Source organism: Monodon monoceros, unplaced genomic scaffold, assembly GCF_005190385.1.
Source record: "Monodon monoceros isolate NGI ecotype Baffin Bay Population unplaced genomic scaffold, NGI_Narwhal_1 Super_Scaffold_2, whole genome shotgun sequence".
Lineage (NCBI taxonomy): Eukaryota > Metazoa > Chordata > Mammalia > Artiodactyla > Monodontidae > Monodon > Monodon monoceros.
Window position 1 is genome coordinate 100,768,471 of NW_021703776.1, and position 20,779 is coordinate 100,789,249.

Genomic DNA, 20,779 nt, shown 5'->3' on the forward strand with positions numbered 1-20,779 from the left:
AATTCTACAAAACGTTATGAAATTAATGTCAGTTCTTTACAAACTCTTCCAAAATTTAGAATAGGCGAGAACAGTCCCCAACTCATTCTGTGAGGCCAGGATTACCCTGATATGAAAACCAGACAAAGACATTACAGGAAAAGAAAACCTCAGACCAATACGTCTAATGAATATAGACCAGTATAAAGAACCCTAGTCACCAAATCAAAGCCTTTCTGTAAGACTCTACCAGCCTTGGAACCAACAGCAAAGATAGACTTATCAGCCCTAGTCCTATTCGCTTCCCTATAAATTTCCTGTCACAGATTTCAAATAGAAAGTGACAAGCACAGAGGGAGAACAGAGATAAGGACAGAAAAAGAAAGACAGGATTCAACCAAAGACAAGAATTTTCAAATTGGACCAGATAATCAAAGGATTCCTAAACAGGGCTACTCATCCCTGGGGGACAAAGTACACTTGGTGTTTGGGAGCTTGACAAAAAGAGATCATAGCTCAGACCCCTGTGTGTGCAGCTCTGGGGTCTCGGAGGAACACGCTGTTCTGAGTGTGGATTGTAGAGCCAGGGCAGGAAGAAGGTCTTGGTTGATCTTGGCAAAATCTGCAGGATTACCAGCTATCAGTTTCCCAAAAGTCCACCATAAAATGCGTCAAACAAGCAAAACAAAACTGCAGTGAGGGAGAGCGCTACATTGACAGACAGAGCCTGGTAGTATCTCAGAAGAGGGAAGCTGGGGTATATTTATGGGGTTGGGGCCTGGGCTGAGGGATTTAAGTGGGTTCTTGCAAGGAGGGCACCTGGTATTGGACAGAGTCTATGATAGCTTTGTGTGGGTGGGCCCAGTAGGGTGGGATTCTTGACGTGAATATTGACGAGCCAGCTGTTAGTTTTAACAAGTAAGCTATCTAGTTGGTTCAGTGTCTTAGCTATTTTTCCAGAAAATACTTGCTTCTGGAGGATAAGTTATTTTTGCCTCAACCAAGAAGTACTTAACACAGAATGGGAAAATATGCCTTTTCCCAGAACCGTTTAGATGGTAATCATTCTCTGAGAATGTTGACAGTGCTTGACAAATCAAACTGGGAGAAGATGAACTTCTACATTGTGGAAAGAAACGAAGGACGCCCAAACGAGAATGAAAGGAGGCTATTCATTCAGAGACTGCTGTAGCAAGAGAGTCAACCATCGTCACCTGTTTGCCTGAGACTCAAAGGCCGGCACGAAAGAGGAAAAGTTTTCTAATACAAAGAAGGGGAGGCTTTGGTTATGCTCTGATTAGAGGTTGTTGGCCCAGGAGAGCTGGAAGTTGGCAAACTAGAAACATGGCATTTTATATTATCGGTCTGGGGGGCATATTTGGCTTTCTCTTGCTGGCCCAGGGTTGGAAGTAGGGCAGAAAGCAGGGAGGTTGGCCATCCTTCACCAATCCAGACCACCTGGCCTGATGGCTGCAGAGGCTGTGGTTTGCCTTCCCAGGCTGGTTGCCACAGAGGCTGTGAGTCAGAGTTCTGCTGTCGTGGTGGCCTGGTCATCGTCCATTTGTATATTCAGTGTTACGACACGGACAGGAGAGTGTGTTGGCCTCAGTGCTCAATTGCAAATGGCCCCAAAAGGTATAGGTGTGATGAAAACCATGCTTTTAAATCGTCAAACTAGAGATGGTCCCAGAGCTCTGAATTTCTGAGAATGAATAGAATTTTGCTAGTCAAACTAAGATGAACTTTTGAGGCAGAATTCTTGAGAAGTTTGTAGAATTTTTCATATAAAAGAGAGCAGCAAGTGAGTATGGAAGCTTAATTGTATGTGAGTGGGGGACTGCATTATTTCTAAGTGATGTTAGGTTAGCCGTCTGCAAGCAAAGAGACCTTCAAACTCTCCTTAGACTCTGAGATGGAAGTTTACAATGGAGAGTAACTTACAAAGGCCAAGTCTGCTTAAGAAACCTTGAACAGGTGTTTCTTGTGTGTGTATATATATATATATATATATATATACACATACATATATAACTGAATCAGTGTGCTGTATATTTGAAACTAACATGACATCATAAATCAACTATACTTCAAAAAAAAAGGAATGAAATATTTCTTCAAAAAGTTGTTACGCTTTGTGGGATTTTGTTCAATATAAGTCGTGGTTCAGTGAAAGGGCTACACATATGAATGGTCATACCTGACAATTATAAAAATATCCCAAATCGTATTTCTACTTTGTGAGTCAGCTGAGCTCCCTAGGCTGGTCTTGGTATCCCTTCTACATACTAAGAACATTGTGTGATGCACAGAGAGCTAGTTTCTAGTCTGGTCTCCTTCTGTATTGTTTTGATATTCACTAACCTCAGTCCTGTACTACTCCTGGCTCATAGAAAGCCTTCAACGGACGTTTGCAGAAGACATTTTACAACATGTGATACTTCACATTACTCACGCTTACCTCAACTCATACCATTTGGTTGTCATATCCATGTGGGTTTTCTGAGTCTCCGATGGGTCTTTGCCATGACTCGCTGGCCTCTCCCCAGTACAGAAGGCTTTGTATGTGAGAGACATGGTGGCTGTGTCCTGCAATTCCAGGGTGTGTTACTTGTCAGGACCATGTGTGGACATGGGGTGGTCATGCAGCTAAGACTGCTGTGTGTTATCCAGTCTGCTTGCCTGAGGCTGCTCCCCGTTTTGTACAAACAAGGGAGCCTTTCTTTCTCAATGAAATGCAGCCTCCCTAACTGTCTTTTAAAGCTCCTGGCATCCTTCTTTTTCTAGCTTGTCAGATGCCATGCACTTTCCACCGTGGTATTAGTGCCTTTATTAAAACAGAATCTCTTCCAAAAATATGACCATTTGGATCACATGTGATGGGAGCTCTGTTGATAGATATTGCCTTAGGTTTGTTTTTCAGAATAACAGTTCTTTGAAGAGTATGATAGATTAGGGTGGAAAAGAAAATAGTTTATAGACTTTTTTTCATCAAGTTGCTGCATTTTTTTAAACTTTATTATTGAAACTCTACATTTCAGCCCAGAATTTTCTTTATGATGTAAAATGACAATAATTAACTAATCATGATAATAAAATTACAATAATAGGGACTTCCCTGGTGGTCCAGTGGTAAAGAATCCACCTTACAATGCAGGGGATGCTGGTTGAACCCTGGTCAGGGAACTAAGATCCCACATGCCACGGGACGACTAAGCCCACGCACCACAACTAGAGAAGAGAAAACCCGCATGCCACAACTAGAGAGAAGCCTACGTGCCACAACGAAAGATCCCGCATGCCTCAACCAAGATCCCACGTGCTGCAACTAAGACCCGACGCAGGCAAAAATAAATAAAATAAGTAATAAATCTTTTAAAAAATTACAGTAAAAAACAACAGCTACCAACCTACATTTGCATGACTCCTGTACCTTTTGGGGGTGCCTTTTCAATTAATTAGATCATTGTAATAACAGCTTTCTGAGGAAGAAAGAGGGAGAGGTTGTCAGTATTTGAAGGTGAGGAAACCAAGGCCCAAGAAGGTTAAGTGTTTATCTCAAGTTCAGTCAGTAAGATAATAAAAGGATGGTTGCTTCAGCAAACATACTCAAATATCCTCCATGGGAAAAACTAATAAAAACTTTGATCTCTTTTTTCCAATCACTGTCTTTTCTATTTTCTCTGTGTCTTCCTTTTCAAGGCAGATTCTCTGAACTATTAATCTGGGTAACTCAGAAAACACACAGCTTAAACATTTTTCTCAGGGCAAACATTGTATTCTTCACAAATGGACACACAGGCATTTCTGGAATGAGGTTATATCCTGATAACAATGACCAGTATACATTTTTACAATTCAGATAGATTGAGGTACCATTTCTTTACAGTAGAATTCACCTTTTTTAGGTGTTCAGTTCTATGAATTTTGAAAAATGTACACAGTTTGAAACCACCAACGTAATCAAGTTATAAAATATTTTCATTACCCCAGCCTGAGGGTGTTGGGCTAACAGGCAGAGATAAATACTGTATGATATCACTTGTAGGTGGAATGTCTTAAAAAGCTGAACTCAGCCATGGAGTAGAGCGATGGCAACCAGGGGCTGGAAGGTGGGGGAACAGGGCGATATTGGTCAGAGGGTACAAACTCCCACTTGCAAGTGGGGGGAGTTCTAATATACACTATGGTGATCACAGCTAATTATACTGTATCATATACTTGAAAGCTGCCAAGAGAGTAGACCTTAAATGTTCTCACCACAGAAAAGAAATGGTAATTTTGCGACATGATGCAGGTGTTAGCTAATGCTATGGTGGTCATCAATCTGTAATAAATAAATGTATCAAGTCATCACATCAGTATACCTTAAACTTACACCGTGTTGTTTATCAATTGTGTCTCAACAAAGCTGGGGAGATTTTTTAAAAGATAGATGATTTAGGGGCTTCCCTGGTGGCGCAGTGGTTGAGAGTCCGCCTGCCGATGCAGGGGACGCGGGTTCCTGCCCCGGTCCGGGAGGATCCCGCATGCCGCGGAGCGGCTGGGCCCGTGAGCCATGGCCGCTGAGCCTGCGCGTCCGGAGCCTGTGCTCCGCAACAGGAGAGGCCACAGCAGTGAGAGGCCCGTGTACCGCAAAAAAAAAAAAAAAAAAAAAAAAAAAAAAGATAGATGATTTAAAACTGTCCTGAGTTGCTTTCCTTGGTATTTTTTTTTCCATAGCTTATAATACATTTAGGTTTTTCAAATGATATCAGAACCCATTCTCTGGATCAAGTGCTTTAAGATGACATGCTTCCTTGGCTTTGTGTTCAGGGATTGGAATCCCCTCTGATTGTCGTATATTTAACTTTGAATATATTCTGGGATAAATTTTTCTTAAAATGCTTACATGTAAGGTTTTGTTTTGAGTAGCACTGCAGGTTATTATTCTGTTATGACTTCAGAATTTGTTTTGTTCAAATAGAAAAACCACTTGGGCATTGGAAAAGAAGAGCATGATAAATTTTATGGAAGAATCTCTATTATTCGATTCTGTGTGAATGCAAAGCCATTTGCTTTCACACGAGAGCCTGTCCTTTCAAAATTCATCCTTCACTTTTGCTCATCACTGGAGCTGCTCGGGAATGTCACTGCTGCTTCTTTATTTTAGAAAATTTTCATGGTGGCTTTATACATTTCTTAAGACAATGATGAAGATTGTAGGTAACTTTAAAACTGTATTTACTGTTAGTTAACAGAATAAATGAAGTTTGGGACATTACATTGTGTAATCACATACATCACATTATGTAAATACACGGATTGAGTTCCTAACCCACATCCTGAGACCCACATCTCTATGGCTATAGCAAAAAGGAGTTTCATTTGAACAGAAGTGGTCTTTTCTTCTTTTACCTTATGTGCCAGATTCTGGCTATTTCTATAATGAATGCAAAGCAGGTAACTCAAGTTAAAAGTAAAGGTTTGACAACTATGCAAGGATCTTATGAAGCCTCTGGATAAAGTGGCAAGACTTTTCCCTGTAAAGTTTGCATATTTTGACACTAGAGAAACCTTTCCAAGTTTATAAATAATAAGTGTAAATTCATTTTAAGCCTTCCGTTTTTGTTTCAGTGAACACTTTGGGAGTCAGATTAAAATGACATTCTGCAAAATATTTCACTGTAAGGACCATTGCTCATTCTAAGAAACTCTCAGCGTGGCGTTAAAGAAACATTGCCCTGGACGAGATGAGTAGACGAAGATTGACTTTATTTCCATATGATTGGTTAGCAATGCAGGAAGGACAGACCAAGTTTGGACACTCAGATCCACTGAAACAAACAGCAGAGGAGTTTTCCAGAGCTGGGGAGGATTGTAGGCCAGCTGTGTTGGCTAAGTGGTTCCCCAAGGAAAAGTAAACCTCCTCCTATCTTCCTGACAGAGGTAATTTTACAATTTGGAGGCTGGTACCCACGAAGCTAGGCTCCCATCCTTCCACAGAGACTGGAGAGGGGCCCCCTCTGCCCTAATGTTTGCATTTCAAAGGGATGGCTCCCAGGTCCTTGAGAAAGACATTCATGGATTGTAAAACTGGTAAGAGGCTTCTGAAAATATTTACATCTCAAAAGGGCAGAGGAAGGATTTTCAATTATAAGTTTTCTAAAGTAAAGCCTCTAAGAAAAGGGAGGTCAGGAAGAAATCTGAATTTCAGTTGAGCTGAGGGGCATGTGAAGCAGTCTAGGTCAGTGGTTTCACCAGTGAAAGTCCAGGTTGGTGCTTGAATTTCAGTGATGCAGAGATGGGACAGGATACATGAGGTAGGTCAGGACTAGTGGTCCAGGACCTCTGCCTTGGGGAGAGGTTTCTTCTTTTTCTTTGTTTTTAAATAAATCTATTTATTTATTTTTGGCTGTGTTGGGTCTTCGTTGCTGGGCGCGGGCTTTCTCTAGTTGCGGCCAGCAGTGGCTACTCTTCGTTGCAATGCACAGGCTTCTCACTGTGATGGCTTCTCTTTTTGCAGAGCATGAGCTCTAGACGCGCAGGCTTCAGTAGTTGTGGCACCCAGGCTCACTAGTTGTGGTTCGCGGGCTCAGTAGTTGTGGCATGCAGGCTTCAGTAGTTGTGGCTCACAGCCTTCAGTAGTTGTGGCATGCGGGCTCAGCAGTTGTGGCTCACGGGCTCCAGAGCACAGGCTCAGTAGTTGTGGCGCACGGGCTTAGTTGCTCCACAGCATGTGGGATCTTCCCGGACGAGGGCTCGAACCCATGTCTCCTGCACTGGCAGGTGGCTTCTTAGGCACTGCACCACCAGGGAAGCCCCAGGGAGAGGTTTCTTCACAGAACTTTTTTACCTATGCAGTCTGCAAAGAACAAATCCATTTACCTCCTACTGGTTTTCACATTGTTTTTTTTTCTCCCTGCTGTCATATACTCCCTGCACTAGTTATTGAACTATCTCCTCTCAGCTCCAAGCCCTCCCTTCTGTGCTCTGTTTGGTGATGCTGGGTCTGGGGTTCTGTGAGTCATATTTCTGCTTTGTCAGTGAGTTCCCAGTGTCGACTGAAAAAATATGCACAACCTAAAAGTTGAGAATTATTTTATTTGGTGGACAAAACCAAGGACTTAAGCCTGGGACACAGCCTCTCAGCTAGCCCTGAGGGATTGCTCCAAAGAGGTAATGGAAGAGCCAGGATGTATGGGAGTTTTTGCAACAAAAACCAGGTAGTTGGAACATCAAAATATTACTGTTAATTAAAGAAAACCAGACATCTCAAATTAATGACTTTAACACTTTTTTGGTTTTCTTTGTGCTTTTCTATGTATGGGAAGATGCAAGAGTCTGGGCTCACTAAAATCATTCCTTTGATGTGCACCTCAGCTGTCTAAGGCCAGGATCCTGCTTTTCTCCATCCTGGATCCATCCCTTCAGGGTTCACCGTTGGCTGTGGCTGCAGTGGCTGAGGGCTTGATGGCTGCACCAGCCTTTGTTTACTGGTATGGCAGGCGATAGTTTTCATCCATGCCTGTAACTGGGAAGTATCTCCAATGGGGAGAGCTGCAGGGGGACCACAGCCTTGAGAAGGAGGAAGGGCCACCCTCATTCCAATCTCCTCCTAATGCTTCCTGACTGGTTCCCAGTCCCGTGAGCGGTCCACCACCAGTGCCTTCTCCCCTGGCAGTGCCAGGGGGCACTGATTCACCCCTCACCCTCCAGCTCAGCAGAAACAAGAAACATCTGTGCAGGGGCTGTGCTGTCTTCTTGGAAACTGGCTTTCATCTTTCTTATTATGTTCACTCCAAATCTCAGCTACAAAGCAGGACAGTGTTTGTGAGATTCTGCCTCTTCCATGGTTTGTATAAATATGTAAACCATTCAATCAGATCTAAGGGTTAATTTGTCAACTGCAGGAAGAATGATATTCATTGAAAATGTGAATACGTCCAGGAGGTTACTCCTCATGACCCCTTAGGAAACCGTGTGTTCTGACACTTCTAACTTCAGCCTAATACATTGTTTATTAAGCGAAATTCATTATAGTGTCTTCATACACCAAAGAGATTTAAAACGAAGTATGCGAGTGCTGATAACATTTCTCACTTGGCTGGTCTCAACATATGCCAATTTATTGTGCTCACAGCCCCTAGAGGGAGGGCATTTGCCATCAGCAAATAAGCCTTAGAGTAGAATATAGAGTAACTGCAAATACATCCTTCCAACATGTAGATCTTTGGTAGACAGCTTCTGACATCTCTCTCCCTCTCTACATATATTTCTGTTTGTCTGTCCTTGGAGATACTATTCTATTTTGATCAGTTGGTAGACAGCTTCTCTGTGTTTAAATACTTGGAACACTACATGTGAGTTAGAGTTTTAAAAAATATTGGTTTATATAAGATATATCCTCCTTCCTGTTATATCAAAATGTGTGAGCTCAAATATATTTCTGTGATCTGTTTTTGTTTCCAGTCTATCAAATTGAACTCCCAACTACGTTGCAGCACTATTCACAATAGCCAAGATGTGGAAACAACCTAAATGTCCATTGACAGGTGAATGGATAAAAAGTGATATATACATACAATGGAATATTATTCAGCCTTAACAAAATAGAAGGGTCATAGAAGAACCTTAGGACATTATGCTAAGAGAAATAAGCTAGTCACAGAAGGGCAAATACTGCATGATTCCGCTTATATGAGATATCTAAAAGAGTCAAACTCATAGAATTGAAGAATAGAAGGGTGGTTGCCAGGGGCTGAGGAAAGGGGGAAACGAGGTATTGCTAACTAACAGGTATAAAACTTCAGTTATGCAAGATGAATAAGTTCTAGAGACCTGCTTACAGGCCACATTTTGCCTATAAATAACAATACCATATTGCGCACCTAAAAACCTATCAAGTGGGTAGATCTTAGGTTAAGTGTTGTTAGCAAAATTTAAAAAGAAAAGAGTTTTGTCCTCTTTAAGAAATGGTTCCATATAACTTTCTAGAAATTTTTTTTTAATGTGAGACTTGATAATGATTTTCTGACATCTGAAAAGAACGATATGAGTTGAGAGTGAAGGAAGTTGAGAATGAAAATTACAGTTTTCTAGTCCTAAGACAGAATGGTTATTGGAGATCATTCCCCTGGGAAGCATTTCTACACCGGTGCTAAACCAAGAGGAATGTATATCAAATTTTAGAGCTAAAATGGGTGTGAAAGACTAATCCATGGCTTGGTAAGTTATGAAGACCCTCTTGGATGAAGTGACGATCTTGTGGTGATGAAGCATCCATTGGACGGTGCCGTGTGCTGGAGCGATTCTCCAATACGGCAGGAAGAGTGAGAACCCTGAAGTCGGACAAAGTGGATTTGAATCCTGGCCCTACCATTGGCAGCTGTAGGATCCCAGGCGAGTTGCCTAACTTCTTGGGTCACACGCTCCACATCTGATAAGCAAGGGTGATGACACCTGCTGGATTTGGTGTGAGGATGAATAATAATATATGCAAAGCCCCTGGCACCATGTCTGATCCTAGGAGGTGCTTGATAAGTGGACTTGGGTGGAGTAAAGAACTTGCTACCAAGAAATAGCTGCGAGGCTTCAAAATAGACACAGAAAATAACTTAACATTTATCCAAGAATCAACTAGTAAAGGAGAAGTCTGAAGGATAATTATATCAGGAGACCTAAGCAGAGGAAAACTTACCGAAATGAGTGTTACCTTTATGGACACAGAGTAAGAATTATTGATTTCAGACTAATAAAAAGTATAATATGACATCATCAAGAGAGTAAAAAGAAAATCCCATCAAATATCAAAATGAGGAACAACTTCGAATTTTTACATAAGGCAATTGAAAATCCAAATCGAAGAATGGCAATGGAGAATGGAATGTAAAAATAAACCAAGGGCTGGACTCAAAATGAGTTTCCACAGTAAGGATTTGAATTTCTGCCTCCTTGCTAAGAACAGAGTGGGAATAAGGAATGAAATCCCTTTCCACACACCTATTAGCTTCTGTTTGCCTTTTCTTCCCAGATGTGTAGGATCTTAATGAAGGCAGTTATTTTGGTTTTTTGTGGGTTTTTTTTGCGGTACGCGGGCCTCTCACTGTTGTGGCCTCTCCCGTTGCGGAGCACAGGCTCCGGACGCGCAGGCTCAGCGGCCATGGCTCACGGGACCAGCCGCTCCGCGGCATGTGGGATCTTCCCGAACCGGGGCACGAACCCGTGTCGCCTGCATCGGCAGGCGGACCCTCAACCACTGCGCCACCAGGGAAGCCCAAGGCAGTTATTTTAATTGTCTTACTGTATGCAATGCTATTCTTCTCTGTGCTATGAACCATATCACAGAACAGCTCATTCATTTAAGCGGTTTGCTTAACCCAATTATTCTATACTTAATCCTAAATCTTTTGAAAGGGCTAAGATTTTTTTTCTGAGTGACATCTTCTGTGGTTTTCCAATGAGACAGAAACTTTATCATTTTAGTTAAAGGGACAGACAACAAAATGGACTTTGTGAAACATCTACAACTCTATTGTTGCTTTTAAAAACATTTGACATTCATAATCTCATTTTATTATCACAGCCTGTCCATTTCATAGATAAAAGGTCCGAAAAGGAGATGTCACACAGATGAGTTCTATGACCTGAATTTCTGTTTAAATTCCATCTTGCCCCAAACTGATGCACTTCCTAGTCTTCTGTATTGAACCTGGTCTTAGGGTCTTCTTTGACTTTCTTTTTCTCCAAACACCACTGACTTCCTTTGTCCTCTCAGTTCCCAATCCCTAAAAGGGGTCCTGTCCTGTGTCCCTTTCATTACCGGCTCAGGTATTAATTAAGTTGCCAGCAGGAAAGAGCCACAAGGGGTTGTGACTCCAAGATAAATTTGCATTTTGGGTCAGAAGTTCTTGAAGATAAAAATATTCTTTAGTGTTTCCCATTCAAGATGGTCACTGAGTTCAGATGTTTATCTCTCTTCCCTGTTCAAATCCCATTCAAGTTATTATAAGGAAATACAAAAGGAATTTCTTGTGAGAGCCCCATCAGTAGATCAGAGATTTGGGGAGAATTTCTGAAGGGTGGGAAGAAGCTGGGACAATGCTGACAGGTAAACAAAGCAGAGGAACCTTCACTGTGAATCAGCTGAGGGGAAATTATAGACAAGGAGGAAGCTGATCTCACTGGTAGGACTCCAGAAAGGCTCCAAGCAAGGAACCAACAGGTGTGTACAGGTGAGTGGGTGGGGATGCAATTCACATTGAAGTGTTGACCTTCTACCTGCAGAGCAGCTGTGCCATTGGTCTGCCTTGAACCTGTTGATGCCGTGATACAAGCATTTAGACCCAAGCACAAACCAGTGACATAGTTGCTAATGCTGCTGAACATGCTCCTGGTCCTTGGGGCTCCTGGGATCGGTGTTGGTATCTCTCTGCAAACTCTCCTCATTTTGTCATTGAAAGTAAGGTTTCCCTGACTGCCTGATGCCCTGAAGTGGAGCCCTTACACCTGTATATGAAATAAATGATACACAAGTGTTCATGTAACACAGAAAGCTCACTGTCACTCTCTCTTTAAGGCAGGAATCAGCTGCAGGTGAAACCCACCGCAGTTACCGGTGCTAACTAATCAAATCATTTGTTCATACATGCGAATAGATAACCAAGGATCACCGCACATTTGTTTATCTTGGTTTCTTTTTGGTGATGTTATTTTACTTAAAGAGAAAAATTAACTGCAGAGGAAATGGATCTCTTGATGGATACTATGGGAAAAATAGTTTTAATGTTTTCATTGCCTAAATTTGCTTTGAGGCAATATTGCATTCAACACAAAGAACGCCCTGTGAACAAGCGTAAAGCTCTTATACTTTAAGAAGATGATCGCTGAAATGAGCAGTTCAGTGCAAGGGGTGAAAGAAAATCTTATGGAAATATTCCCAAGCATAGAGCCAAAAGGCAATGAGGTGGACCCGGGTGTGATAGAGAAGTAGATGAAGCCTGGAAGAATCAAAGTATGGGATCTATCACAAAAGAGAGATGAGAAAAAACAGAGGAGGGGAAATAAGAAAAGATAGAGCAAGATTTCCCCGAGTTAAAAAAAAGATTGAATCCTTCCGTTGAAAGGGTCCATGAATACTAACCAATATGAATGGAAAAAATCCAATAGCGAGACATAGCCTCATTAAAATGTAAGCAACCAAGTATAAGGGAAAATTTCTAAAACTTCAGAGAGAACAAAACCAAGCAGCAACAGTTTTTCCACAAAGAATGAGAATATGACGTATTTGTATTAGACTTCTCATCGTCCGCACTGTCGTGAGAAAACAATAGACAAATACTTTTAAGCTGGAGGGAAGTGATTTAAAATACAAAATTTTTCACCAGTCAAAATGGCAAGTGATGAGGCAAAGTAAGTGCATTTCAAGTCACATAAAGTCTCAGAAAAATTTTTCTTGTGCCCTCCTCCTGGACACACCAAAAAATTACCAAGAATGCGTTCCAGTGAAATGCAAGTAATTCACATAATAGTGACTCCAGCTCAGTGCAGGAGGGTGACTTCCCAGGATTCAGGGGGCCGGTGGTCCTGGAGGACGTGGAATCCACATTGGAGTTTGAAGACCCGGGGCTCTGAGGGGGTTGAGGAGTGAAGCAAGGAGGAGGGTTAAGAAGTTGGTAATTTATAGACGTGTGACATCATGTGCTCTGTACTTAGAAACTCCAGGAAAACTATACAGCTTTCTAAGGAAGTCACACCCTCGGTGAAGCAAACTTAAATGTGACCAGATTTGGGGCAGTCATGAGAGAAAGAAAAGAAAATTTATTTGATCTAGATTCTTGGAACCGTTTATTTTGTGTGGCACTCTTTTAATAGCACAAATTACATTTCATTCTCTGTAGAATGAAATACATATATATACTTATTTATTTATACCACATCTCCTTTATCCATTCATCTGTCGATGGACATTTAGTTTGTTTCCATGTCTTGGCTATTGTGAAGAGTGCTGCTACGAACACAGGGGTGCGTGTATCCTTTCGAATTAGAGTTTTCTCAGGAGCGGGATTGCTGGATCCTATGGTAGCTCTATTTTTAGTTTTCTGAGGACCCTCCATACCGTTCTCCATAGTGGCCGCACCAACTTAACATTCCCACCAACAGTGTAGGAGGGTTCCCTTTTCTCCACACCCTCTCCAGCATTTTTTTATTTATAGAGTTTTTGATGCTAGCCATTCTGACCAGTGCGAGGTGGTACCTCATTGTAGTTTTGATCTGCTTTTCTCTAATAATTAGTGATGTTGAGCGTCTTTTCATGTGCCTATTGGCCATCTGTATTTATTCTTTGGAGAAATGTCTCTTTAGGTCTACATGCTATTCTATATGTTCAGTTGCTCATCTTTACACTTTAATTATATATATTATTTATATATATATATTTGGTGGGAAAAAGAAGGAGGGGAAGCCAAAAGAAACCATAGAGGTATCAAGTTCCTTCTTTTATAAAATAGAGAATCCAGAGGTAATAAAGTTGAGAGATGCAAAAACAGAGATTTAAGTACTTTTAAGCTATAGAGTAATCAGTAGTAGAACTGAAACTTATGATAAAAATTAGGGGAAAGAGCAAGGGGGTGATGTAGAGCAAATGAAAAAGAAAGCGAGCTAATGTCTCAGTGGGGGGTCAGGAGACATTATTTAAAATGCATCCATCAGAGGTATATGACAAACACATACTGAGAGACTGTAGGCTTAGCTCCAAGCAGGACCACAGGCCTGGAGGCACCAGTGAGGCAGGGCGGGTGGGACCACATGCACAAGTGATGACTGTCTCATGCCTTGGTGCAGATCACAGAACTTAAAAATTTTCCCAGGGCAGAGAAGGGCAAGAATGGTCGAAGTCGAATTGTAATTCACACTGTTTCAGAAAAAAGGGAGCTCACCATGAAGTTAATTTAATTGTAGAAAATAAAGAAATTTGGTCCTTTTCAGACAAGCGCTCCCGCGCAATTGTTTCTGTGGCGCAAACACACATCACAACATCCCCGATGCAAGGCTTGCCTTCCTGTGCTTTCCTTCACTGTTATCGACGTTTTGTGGCTTTGGACTTATTTTTCCTTTGAGATGACCATCAGAGAGTGTTCAGAGGCCATAATTACACTTTGTTAGGCCACGTGGGTTTCATAATTTCCCAGTTAGATGTTTTTTAGTCACAGTTTAAAATGTCCTCACAATGCGCAAATGCCAACCCCAAATCCACCTTTCCCTAATGGATTTTACTCTTCTGCAGGCGAAATGCATTCTCTCTGGTAACAAATGAAGATGGAGTGGCGAGGCTTGCTGTGAAGGGAACACGAGCCATCACCAGGGCAGGAAAGGTCAGTCGTGGGTTGCCATGGAAGTTTCGGCAACGGCTGCACCACCGAAGGCTATTTCAAAGAAATGGTTGTAAAACATGACCAAAGCCCCTGCAAGCCAGAGTGCATCACAGATTGGCACAAATGTTTATGGAGGTCAGATTACATGTCATCTTATTTCCATAGCAAACCTCTCTTTATTCCACACGTATGGAACCAAGATCCATTTTCCTCACCTGATCCTTCACCAGGTGAAAAGATCCCTCTGCCTTGCCCCACCTGCGTGTGTGTGTGTGCACGCAGCATTACAATTAACTTCTCTGACCACTAATCTTTTCAGGCCAAAGGTTTGGATACCTGTTTGAGGCCAAGATAGAGAAAAAGAGGCTGAGTTGGAAAACCTTGTGACCTGGAGGGAGAGAACGGGCTCCAGAGGAAGGGCATTAGGTAGGTGACCCAATGACCAGTGTTCAATGGCTTCACAATGGCAAAGGCTGGACCCTGCTGGGTTTTGTCTCATGAGCTGTTAAAGTTGTGTCTAAGTATTCTCTCTCTTTTTGCCCCCTCTTCCAACCTCCCATTCTTTCCCGAGCTTTCTAGGATTCCAGGACAAATGAATGCCATATATTGGGAATATGAGTAACAAGACGAAACACTTACAGTAATCACTGCTTAATCGTGTTGAGTTGTATTCAGGACCGAGACGTCTCGCAGTGTGGCCCGTATTGCTGGGCATCCTTTCAGGGAACTGTCGGGACACCTGATTGCAGGAGAGCTGATGAGTGACACGTCCTTCCCACAGCAGTGGTGGCGGCCCCAGCTCTCTGTCTAGTCACAGTAACTCCCCTCTGCACTCCAACAAGTCAGAAACAATCATCTCTGCGCCTGATGAGCAAATGCAAACCCTGCCGTGGTGTGATGTTGATAGGACAAGAGGCGAAGGTGGCTAACATAATACAGACGTACCATTCGGATATAATAAGCCATTTAGAACAATAGTGGATGAAGATTCTCTGTCTTTCCCTGGATCTGTCTTCTTTTCCACAAGGGAGGGACTAGGTGGTTTGTGAGGAGAGTGCCATGCAATTGCTTTATAGAGGCTAAGCCTCTCTGCTACTCCTGCTGTTTTCCCTATGTGGATGATGAGAATCTTTGGTGCTGGAGGGCGGCTACTGGACCTATTAGTTTCACGTACATTTCATAGTGTTCTTAGGTCTGGAGAGCCCATCTAGCAACATTCACCTAAGTGGCTTGGTTTCCTAAGATGAGAGCTGAGAGTCAGCTAAGATCAGTGAAGCCTTTTGATAGACTTGTCCTAATATTAAAAAGTAAAAGGGCATTATGGATTTGAAAAGCAGAAACCAGCCACTTGGAATCTGACGTTGAATGTAATTCAGGTGTTAAGTGGAAATAATATTATTTATAAGTAAACTATTCTTTTCCTCAAGGTTGTAGGACCAAAGTTAGGGTGAAGCTTGAAAATGCACGAGGGTATTTTTGAAATAAGGAAACCAAATGGGGAAAAAAGAAACACTGGAGGGAATAAAATCTGTGATGGCGTTTCCCTCTAATGTTTGCATTTATCCAATAAGCATTTGCTAATGTTGGATCTACACCAAGCAAGCAATGCTTTAGAGAAAAGGGGTAAGGGAAAAGATAGTTCATGTTTCCATTGCAGTAGTAACTGTTAATTCAATCTTTTGTGCTAGATGCGTCCTTGCCCTCATTTCTGGCAACTGATCGACCAGCGTGTTGAGTGGGGAGGGTATATCTCTTAGCCCCATAGTCCTTGGGCTTGACCACTTGCTTTGGCCAATGGAATTTTAGTGAACTTGATGTGACCAATGATCTTGAAGGTGCTTGTGTGGTTTGGCTTGGTCTCTTGCTCTGCTGGGGTCCGTCATGAGAAGGATGTGCCCTGCATAGCTGCTGGTCCAAAGAGAATGTGGAGACAAGTAGAAGAGAACTGAACTTGAATCAAAGACTAAAGCCAACCTCAGCTGACTCACAGCCCAACACAGGGCTGCTCCAGGTGGTTAGCAGTCTCATGAGGAATGAAAAAGTACAAACGCAAAAGCTCTAAGCAGCTGACTTTTGCAATGGTTTGTTACACAGCTTTAGTGCAGCTAATATAATTTTTTAAATTAAATGAAAATTAATTGAATGGTGGGTATAATATAAAAAAGATAAAGTTTTTGGACCAGTTTCTAGATGATGCACTATTTGTCTTAATGAACAACAACAGTAACTTTAGTTTTGAAACTATTTAAAAGCCTGCTGTAGCTGAAAAAAAAATCATATAGGGACAAAAAAAACTCTCCGAAGAGGCAAGTTTCTCCAGCCCAAGAAATAGGACGACCAGCTTTAGTTAACTCTCCTTGGAATTCTCATGTGTTTTACCAAGTATTTTCCTTGGCTGTCACAGTCATTACCCATTTCTTGCTCCCTTGCCAGCTCTTGGGGTGATACCTGCCACTGTTGCCATTGCCAAGTCAGCACCTGAGCCACGAATGCTCGCTGGCTGTGCTACTGCCATAATTGGAACGGAGGCTGCCAGCGCCAGTGGTCAAGGGGCTCGTGTCTAACCAGAGGGCACTGTCTCTTGTCATTGCCAAAGCTGCTGGAGCCAATTCGGCAGACATCGCGCCTCTTCCGATTCTCACTCGAGTGTTCATGGCAACCATCGCATCCCAGGATTTGTTCATGTCAGTCAGGGCCGGGATAAACAATCCTAGAGGCAGGCACTGCATTGTAGTTGGACTCCTCTTCTCAATCTCTGGCACGGCCTGCTCTTTGCAAACTCTACTTGAGAATTTTGACTTTCTTCTCAAGATGAGTTCTTTGCTAGGACTCTCCTTAGTACTTGTGTTAACTATTGCTCTGGTAGGCTGCTTCACCAGCCTCTAGTCATCCCTTAGGGACGCTGGAGTCACCCCAAGCTGGAGTCCCAGCCACATTGGGATTTGCACACATCTTGTTTTTCTGTCGTGGAAGGTGACACTAGAATTGGCTGATGGAGATTTGATGGCCTGGAATAATCAATATTAAAACAAGGAAGAGATAGAAGAGCTATGGGAGAGATATTGGATGACCTAATGTATTCTGAGCCAGCTCAGGGAATCAAAGACACTTCCTTAGCAGGAAATTCCTGCTTTGAATCCCAAGGACATATGGGATACACTGTAGACCTGGATGGTTCTGAGAGTGAAGGTCAATACCGAGATGACCCGAGTTTTGCAAAACTCTAAATATCTGTGACCTAGAATGGAAACAAGGTCACAGATTGTGGCAGGACAGTGACCTCAAGGGACAGTGCTAGGAGATGAAGCCATAAAATGAATGAGAGAAGAATGACCTTGGCAGAGACTGTGAATGCTTGGAATTACTGCTTTTTATGCTTCTGGTACATAGTTTAATGAGATGGTGTCTAAGGATCCTTGTACCTCTAAACTTTCTATGATTCTATCTAGACATTTAATGGAAAATTTCAGTTGCTTTCCTAATGCAGCGGCTGCATGTCTGCTATTTTAATGGGCTTGCTTTATATCCTGAATATCCGGAGGAGGTGGAGATAAATCAGCCTGAGTTCCATCTACTCCTTCGATCGAGGGAGAAAAAAATGTCTCATAGTATTGGAAGAGAGAGGCTGGAAGGTTTTCTTGCCTGTGGGAAAAGAGATGATGGGCTGAAATAACTAATGAGCAGAAACAGTTTTTGTGTCGCTCCAAAACGACGTGCAGGAGGGGGGACGTGGAAAGCCCTGGGAGTCCTACGTGTCTAGGAGGGTGACAAGGTTCGGACTCTTGAGCTTCGCACATTTTGGCTATATTTATAATCTCTATCAAATCGCCCTCATTTCGCTGAATTCCAACTTTTATTTCACTCACAGAACTCCTCCTACTACTATTTTTGTAGAGTAAAGCTGATTATAAAAACTTTATTCTTCACCGTTTGGCTTAATTCCTTGTGTTAAAGATGACGGTAAAAACGCATCAGTTCAGACCTGCTGCTTTAAATCCCTTTTTGGAAGCAAGTGTGTTCCTTCTTCAGCATCCTCTAATTCGTGGTCCATAGACTAGGAGATAGATTGAGGGTTATCTTTATTCCTTTGGAAAAGGAGCGTATTATAAACCAGTTAATACTCAAATTGAGAACGCAAAGACAATGCTTAGTCTTTTTAAGAGACTAAATTAAGAAGTTCACTTTAAATCTTTTAAGCTCTCCCTTTGGTGCATGAAAAATGCTCACGCATTATTTTAAAAAACAACGACAAACCTCTTATCTCCTTCCAAAAGCAGGTTAAAAGAACCGTCTGAGTCGTAACTGGCATTGATGTTGGGTTACCTTACTCTACATGGTAAAGAGTAATAACACTACCTCTCCTTTAAAATAGTGCATGATTTTTTTTTTTTTTTGTCACTTGGAATGAGACTTGTCCTTCACCCCTCAATCAATGAGCCAGTATTTACCGAGATGAAATTCTGCACCAGATGCACCCTCCAGGAGAACACAGGGAGGTGGGAGGGGGCCCGTCTGTCCTGAAGCAGATTGAAATAGGGTGGAGGAAATTGAGCCTCATTTTTTTTTTTTAAACATCTTTATTGGGGTATAATTGCTTTACAGTGGTGTGTTAGTTTCTGATTTATAACAAAGTGAATCAGTTATACATATACATATGTTCCCATATCTCTTCCCTCTTGCGTCTCCCTCCCTCCCACCCTCCCTATCCCACCCCTCCAGGCGGTCACAAAGCACTTTACAAGTGAAAGGTGGCCATCCCCAAGAGACAGGAAAGAGAAAATCGTGCTCTGGGTGCCACCCTCCTTAGGAGGAATGAGGATTGTAAATAACAGTTAATTCCCTCCCAGTCCAGTAAATAAACAAGTTCAAATCATGTGGTTTCCAGCCCAGGGCTCTTCCATCTGCCCTGAGGTCTGTGAGATTGACCTGGGATCATTACTCAGGGGTCCTGGCCTCCTTCCCTCCTCCAGGGCCTGCCCAGTCTTTTTCTCTGGTCTCCCGTTGTTTCTAGCTCTCTGTGCTTCATGTTATCTGCTGATTTGTTCTCAGTGGAAAGCCCCGGACGGAGGTCAGGGGTAGGAAGAGGGCAGGTCGGGGTCCTCATTCCTTTGTCTTTCTCTCTGCGGGGTCCAGCTGTCTCCCTCGGCTAAAAGAAGCTGCTCCTCTCCAGGAAAGCTGTCCTGCAGGGTTCCTTGCCTTCTGGGGCTTGGTAACCTCTTCCCCAGCTTGTACCAGCCCTGCATTCTCCAGTCTGGTCCCTACATTCTGTCCTCACCTTTGCAAGTAAACCCTTCTTGAATTTCTCACAATTCAGTGTTCTGTGTTTTGACAGAGACACTGACAGGTTGAAGGACCTCCTTGTTAAACTCTTGAACTAGTGGAGGGACATAAGGAGGGGAACTTCAGGCCCCGTGGTCCCTCGTGGCGGACCCATATTTTGGTGAGGACTCCTTCATTTATGTCATTAGGCAGTCATCTGACTTACTTACTTCTTATTGCCAACTTCGAATTGTTGAAGCCCAGTGCAGTTCTTAAATAAAAAATACGTGCCCAGCAAATGGAACCGATTTTAAAAGGAATTGCTCATGGTGATTTAGTGAATTGTCAGAATTCTATTTCATAAATAACAAAATAGAAATTAGGAGCATGTCAGAGCTGCATTAGTGCTCACCCATAAATAAGAATCATTTTATTAGAGCTGGTAAATTATGCTTACTTAATTCACATTGTCATGCCTGCCACTTCGCTATATATCCTGTGGGTTTTTCAGTCCCTAGATGTGTTACAGTTCAGCAAGACAAACATTTTGGGTAACTGATATATTAGGAATGCAATTATGAGTAAATAAATGTTATTTTTCTGTGTTTCATACAGTAGTGATTGGCTTTTCTTCCGTTGACATGTAGGGCTGAGCTTCATGAAAATGGGAGATTAATGTATCCTCTGTGTGTGTGTGTGTCTCTCTCTCGCTCTTTTTAAGGCCAAGTGTGAAAAAGAAATGAAAACATGAAGAGTCTGTTAATGAATGTGAGATGCTGGAATAAAGGAGTCTTTGCTCTTCAGCTATGTGGCATTGATCCCACTAATGGTTTGGCTTCTGAGGAGAGAAAATCTTTGATCCGCTCAGTGAGTTGATGGTCATAGGACAGGTGGTCATGTCATGCAGGCCAAGTCCGAAGACCTAGGAAGCAGGGCATCTCCAGAAGACAGTTTCCATAAGCGTGCAATCCAGACCGGGGACAAGACTGATACATTCACGAAAGTGTCAGTAACACTGAAGGGCGACACGGGACCGGGATGAGGGTCAGGGGGGTGGGAGGTGTCTGAGGGGCCCTCCCAGAGCAATCGAGCTTGAAGGACACGTCCAGGTAGAGACCTGTGTCTCATCTCTTCCGTTTGACAAGGACGTCCAGGTAGAGATCTATGTCTCGGCTCTTCCGTTTGACAAGGAC

The 20,779-nt window shown here is 42.5% G+C and overlaps 1 long non-coding RNA gene across 9 annotated transcripts in view; it reads left to right on the plus strand.

Annotated features, from left to right (window-relative positions):
* The window catches only part of LOC114901480, a 126,643-nt gene that overhangs the window by 59,515 nt on the left and 46,349 nt on the right, over nucleotides 1-20,779 (plus strand). For 7 of the 9 annotated variants that reach the window (XR_003795168.1, XR_003795166.1, XR_003795167.1 and 4 more), the window contains exons 2-4: nucleotides 14,240-14,327; nucleotides 14,647-14,753; nucleotides 20,308-20,591. This is a non-coding gene — a long non-coding RNA (uncharacterized LOC114901480). The other 2 variants (XR_003795164.1, XR_003795170.1) reach the window with 2 other exon arrangements.